General features: G+C 39.0%; 1 pseudogene; it reads left to right on the plus strand.

Moving 5' to 3' along the window:
• The first annotated feature begins 5328 nt into the window (after window positions 1-5328).
• Window positions 5329-6382, plus strand: LOC118595275 (annotated as a pseudogene).
• The last annotated feature ends 529 nt before the right edge of the window (window positions 6383-6911 follow it).

A 6911-nucleotide genomic window follows, 5' to 3' on the forward strand; every position in this document is an offset into this window, starting at 1 on the left:
ACAGTGTTTGTCACAGCAATGGAGAGCAAACTAGGACACAGAGACTACTACTGTTCCTTTTCTCTAGAATTTGATCTATAATAAAATGTTCACTATGAATAAACACATGCTCGCTGAATTGAAATTCCTTAAACTTTAAAACTTATTTTCAAACTATTCATAACAGTTAATAGAGTATATTCTGGGACCTGGTGGGAATTGACTAAGAGGTCAAAATAGACCTTTTCCTCCCTAGTCAACACTGTCATCCTAGGAGTGAACAAAAGGTCTATTATAAATAATTAAAACAGTCATGTCAGAACAACTTAGCAATACAATTCATTTTCAATTTGTAATGTGGTTAAGTGAGGGAAATACAAAGAGAAGGAGCCAGCTCTACCTTGAACTTGATATGAAAACTACTCAGACTTCTATCAGTGCAGAGATATTCAAACAGCAGGTAGAAAAAGAGTGGCAGGAAAATAAGATCAAAACACAAGAGACCTCCCTCCTAGAAAGACTAATAAAGGCAGTTGAGTTCTGTATAGTAGCAAAGTTTTACTGTTACTGAAAATGAGTAATTTCTAAAGCAGGATATGTGACTAAGATTTATTGCTAGCCCAGAAACCAAGGAGAATTCAGCAACTTATGAATAGAGAAGACAGAGATCTGAAACAAACTTGAAAGAAATGTTTCATTCATCAAGGTCATTAAATGCTTTTGAAATTGTGAGGGATGCTTCTGAACCATGATGTAAGAAACACTGCTTTAGAAGCTTCTTTAGTTGCATAACCTCAAAGGAATGCTTGGTGGCTCCATAGCTCCTGGTATGTCAGCAGTGGTGCCACTGAAGGGGCCTGGCCTCAAGGGAGATGGCAGTGTAGTTGAATCAGTAACAGAGTCCAATGGACATCACAAAAGACACCTGAAAAAGCTCAAAGGCCTTAGTAAATATGAAGGGCCACCCTAATTAGGCAATGAACACATAAATGGTTGTGATGTGTGGATACTCAGCAACAGGCACCCAAAATGGCACAGGTAGTAATTGACACCATATCCAGTCTGACTGGAGCAGAAGTATGCCCAAAGTAAGCACTCTAAGCAAGGAGTCCCAGGACTTGGCTCACACTATACATACAAAATAACTTGCTTTTTCTAAATGTGATTATCTATTCAGGTCATTAAATATTCCTCGGTCATCATTGCAAATGGATGTGCAATAGTGCATTAAATACTCTAAAGAATGTGCTCAACAAAGGGCGCTGAGGCAGATGTCCTGTGACTAACTCACTGTTCTCATTCATTTTGCCAACTATAAATATTTCACTTGGTATCAAAAGAGTAGGACTAACAACCATGTGTCTTTCTAACAGCAATTTCTTAGAAGTGGAATGATGAGCCAAAGAATCTTTTCATTTATGCATTGATAAAAGTAAACACACATACTATTAAATTCAGGAGACATGAATGGAGGGTCTGACAGTGCCTACATCACTACAGTTTAGCACAGCATTAGCTGTCCCAATCTCCTTAGAACCTAATTATCCCCTTTCATACAGTTTTACTCTATATTCCTGTTAAGCTTTTTCAGTGTCTTTGTTTATGGATTGACTTAATGAGTATGTGTGCATATGAGTGAGTGTGCACACACTATGGTGTGTGTGGAGTTCAAAGGTCAGAAATCAAGAGTCAATTCTCTCTTGTCACCTTTAAGGTCCCAAGGAATGAGCTCAGCTTATCAATCAGGTCTGTATGCAACCACCTATCTAACTGCTGAGACATCTCCCAGGTCTTCAGATTATTTTCTCTGCAGGAACTTCAACTCCTATTTTGCAACCCCTCACTTAAAGTCTTGCATTCTGTTGAGTACCAAGCATAAAACATTCTGGAACTATTCTCTTGAAACTTAAAAGAACAGTGTTTTCAAAGCTATATTTTTTTCTCTGAGTATTTAAATACTATTTACTTTTTCTTGAACTAAAATATTTTCAAAGTACACTGTATATTGATGTTCACTCCTCTAATGATCCTTAAGTAAAGGAATAGCTATCAAGACCCCTTTTGTGGTTTGCTAGTGCAGTGTTGCACAACAGAGACTAAGCAATATCTGAAGGCATTTCTGATTGTCATGACAGGACAGAGGAGGTGTACTACTGGCATCATTGAATAGATGGAAGGGAAGTGGATAAACAGTCTAGAATGCACAGCATAGCCTGACCCCCAAAAGAAGTAAAAATCCCAGAATATCAATGGTGCAGGGATTGAAAAGCATATCATTGAGGAGGTAGTTGGATTCCTTGTTCTAGACAAGTTCACAATGTTTGCATCAAGACAATGCAGCTTTAGAGAGAAAGCTGTGAACAATAATTTTACAGCATGGTTCTTAGACCTTCTAGAGAGTTTATTTGTAGAATATTATATTTACACAATATTCAGCTTCAATAATTCTAGGATTCTTTTAGAGTTTAGTACAGAGAATTACGACTACAGTATTAACATGGTCACAATCAGTTCATTCCTTGTGTCCAAATGATTTACTTGCTAAATGCTATTACTTCCCTTCCAATCAGACATATGTATGACTACTTCAACATGCAATACTGACCCTCTAGAGGAGTGGTTCTCAACCTGTGGATCATGACCCCATGGGGGTTGCATATCAGACATTTACATTACAATTCATCACAGTAGCAAAATTACAGTTATGAAGTAGGGATGAAATAATTTTATGGTTGGGTGTCACTACAACATAAGGGACTGTATTTAAGAGTCACAGTATTAGGAAGGTTGAGAACCAGTGGTCTAGAGTAAGATGGCGGATTTCTTACAACATGGCAAGCCAGAAGAGTGCAAACAACAAAGAACAGATTCTCCTCCAAGGAGAACAGGGTTGGAAGGGCATCAGAAGTCACAATGATGCTGAAAAAAACAGCAGATATGTATGAAGAACCAAAGGACAACATGGAAGAAAACAGAGAGGGGAGGCACAGTAAGAAGTTCCAGCCAGGACTCCAAGGAGCCAGGGAAGGCAGAGGGTAGAAGCCAGAGCCATCTTTAGGGTGCGGCTACACGCGGCTCTCTACACCAAAGGGCAGGGAACATACCTAAAAGTAGTCTGTTTTAATCTCAGTAATACTGAGGGCTAAGCCCTCAAAAATGGGTTGCTTATTAAGAACTCCAAATAGAACTGGGAGAAACATCCAAACTAACAAAGACATATAAAATATATCATAGAAACGAGAAATGTGAAAAACAAAGCAACATCTTGTATCTTAAATAAATTTTAAATTTTCAATAATCAAATATGAAGACATTAAGATACCTGAAAGACCAGAAAATGAATTCAATAATAAATTTTTAAGACTAGACACTGACCTAAAGAAGAAATGGGAGAACAAATAAATGAAATAGGAAACAAATTCAAGAGGTAGGTAAGAGAACCAGCAGGATCAAAGAGAAAGTCTGAAGTGTGAGAAGAAATTCAGCAAGAAAGTATAGGTTTAAAACAAAAACAAAAAACAAGGAATGTTGAAAATAAACTCAGTGAAATCAAACAAACAAACTACAATAGCCATTATCAACAGACCAGATCAGGCATAAGAAAGAAAATTAGGTCAAGACTGAGGAAATGGTATCTTCATACACAAAAGAAGAAGAAGGAGGAGGAGGAGGAGGAGGAGGAGGAGGAGGAGGAGGAGGAGGAGGAGGAGGAGAGAAGTAAGATAAACATTGGCATAACTTCTAATAATTCTGGGACTTGATAAAGACACCAAATCAAAGAATCTGTATGTACATCACAAATCTGAAATAAGAACTAGAGGTGTACAATCTAGTATCTGAAACTACAGTAGAAAAGTCCCAAACACAAATAAATCAGAATGACATTAGTGAAAATCCCCAAAGACAGAAAAGCATACAGCTTGTAAGAGGGCTGGGTGTGGACGTAAATACATTAAGTCCCCTCACTCAGCACTCACGAGGCAGAAGCAGATGGAACTCTGTGAGTACTGGGCCAGCTTGGTCTACAAAGTGAGTTCCGAGACAGTCAGGGCTAAACACAGAGCCTGTCTCAAAACTTCAAAAAAAAAAAATAATAATTGAAAGAAAATAAGCAGCAAAAAGGATTATTCTTCAAAACAAAGTTATTTAGGAACTGAAATAGAAGAATAATCAGTTTAAAAGGACACACACACACACAGAAAAAAACAGTTAATAATCACAAAGACAGCATCTCAGAACATACTTGAAGGAACCCTAGATTGACAGAAAGAAGATAGTTTATTATAATGCCCAGAGTATGAGATGAACAGAGGGGCAGATGAGAACTAGGACAGAATCACGCCCAACTCAGTAGACCAAACTCACACAAATAGAGGAGAAAAAGACCAATCAAAAAATGAGCCCACAATATTACAGGAATCAGGAAATCTCTCTCAGTAATAACCTTACATATAAATGACCTTAACTCTCTAATTTAAAGAGTTAGACTGCATGGATTACAAACCATGAGCCAACTGTCTATCAACTAAAAGAAGAAGAAGCTCAATTTACTAGGAAGGAGGCAAAGAGACTGAAAGTAAATAAATGAAACTCAATCTATGAAACAAATGGAAGCCAAAAAACAAGCCAAAAAGCTATACATAAAAGAAAGTGGAAGTAATTTCTTATGTTTTATCTGAACACAGTGTAATAAAAGTAGAGATAGACAGCAGGAGAAAGTACAGAAATTATAAAAATAAATAGAGAATGCAAAATTTACTCTTTTTTTTTTTCCCGAGACAGGGTTTCTCTGTAGCTTTGCGCCTTTCATGGAACTCACTTGGTAGCCCAGGCTGGCCTCCAACTCATAGAGATCTCTGCTTGCCTCTGCCTCCCGAGTGCTGGGATTAAAGGCGTGTACCACTGCCGCCCAGCCAAAATGTACTCTTACATGACAGTCATTAACTAAATTTTAAGTTTTAGAATTTCTAGTAGCAAATGAAAATGAAAGTACAACTGAACCAAACCTCTGGAATAGAGCCACAATAACAGAAAGGACAATAAACGAACAAAAACATAAGCATGTAGATTAAAGTAATAGATCCATAAATGAACATATGCATCTGCAGGGCACTTGATTTCAAATAAATTTGCCCAAAACCTCCACTGAAGAAAAGAGAGGGTTTCATTACCGAAGAATGAAATGAGCCCATTATCCCTCACCCTGTGTAATTCAAACAGAAAACTGTCCAAAACATGGCAAATACATTAAAATCTAAAACTTAAAAACTGCTCCTGGCTGCATGGGGTGCTTTAACATGGTTGCCTCCAGATCCTCCGTTCTGGCCACCTCAACTTATCTAGGACGCCATGATGTACCTGGCTCAGTGTCACCATGGTGGAGCAGGCCATGGCAGTGCTGGGAACTGTGGCTTGGCAGTGATGTGGCTGCAGGAGGTGGGCACAGGGTCAAAGGTCTGGATCTACCTGATCAAGTCCTGCAAAGGGGTGTAGGTATGCAAGACCACGTGCACCAACATGACACTGCACTGCGACAAAGTGTGTGCCAGATTCTGGATCGTGGTTCAGGAAGATGGGCACATGATCACTGCCAGTCAGGAGCCGGACTCAGGCTGGTCTTCATCCCTTGGAGAACCACCATTCAACCCTTACAGCTCCCGGCACGGGCCAGATGGTTTTGCCTACTGAGCTGCCTTCCGCATGTAAGATTCCCAACTGCAAACTATTTGGTCTTGACGTTAAAGGCAAAGAGTGTGGTGATGAGGAAGCTCAAGGGCTCATGAACTCTTTGAAGATGCAATCCTACAGATCGGGTCAGTTGGAGACCAGCCTTAGGACAACAAAGAAACTCAATCCTTCTGATAATTGCCTTCAGGATTATGAGATTGGCTACCCAGACTGCAGCCCTATTCACATGATTTGTGAAGCCTCCACGGTTGATCTCCACACCTGGCTGAAGATGACAGTGAAGATGGAATATTTCAAACCAAACGTGGTGATGTTAGGCTGCAAGGCCTTTGAGGAGGATAACTGGGATGAATTCCTAATTGGTCATATAGAGATGAAAAATCTGTTGAGTTACCCCAGGTGCATTTGGACTACATTGGACCCAGACAGGAAGGAGCTGCTGGAACTGTGAAAACTACTACCTGACTGGTCTTTCAGAGAAAAGCACATGTCAGTCATTCACTCTTTGGGGGACATATTTTTCAGTGGGGGAAAAAAACACAGAATCCTGAGAGTTGTTGAGCCTCTGTATCAGAGGGTGGACTGGTGGGTCCACCAGGATGACATGCTTCCTGGTTCTAGGGGATACTTCAGTGAATCTGTACTGAAAGCCACAGGAATCTTCTACTGCAAACAAATCTATTTTTCCTTCAGAGTTGCATATGGCCTGAGTTAATAATCCAAGAAAAGTACCAGAGGTGGTTTGGGAATATGAGGGTGTAAGCATTTTAGATAATGAGGGTTGGTTTTGTTTTTGTTTTTTTTTTTTTTAAATAAATGAAGTTGTCCGTACAGTTACCTGGAATGTTACCCCAGCTGTTACATTTCCTAATTTTTTCCTTTAATATTGCTGAGTAAGGAAAATTTAAAGAGTCAACTTTAGAAAGCTGCAATTAAAAAAATGTTTATACATTATATAGGTATATTGTTTGAGGAGAAGTGAGAAAGCAAGTCATCATGCCCTGTGTATTTTATGGGCTAACATGCTCACCAATGCCTGTTGGTTGGTCTTGACCTGGCTGTTGAACCCTGCTGAGTTTTTATTCATGGTTTTCCTTGCCTTATCCTTATAGAGCCAGGGTTATGCTTAAACACAGAAATGATTTCATAGATCATGGAATTATTTTGTGAACAAAATAGACAGTGTCTTTATATTTCATTCTGACTCTATCAAGGCATGTAACATTTGTAATTATCAATTTCTC

This window comes from Onychomys torridus, chromosome 14 (assembly GCF_903995425.1).
Source record: "Onychomys torridus chromosome 14, mOncTor1.1, whole genome shotgun sequence".
In the NCBI taxonomy this organism is placed as follows: Eukaryota; Metazoa; Chordata; class Mammalia; order Rodentia; family Cricetidae; genus Onychomys; species Onychomys torridus.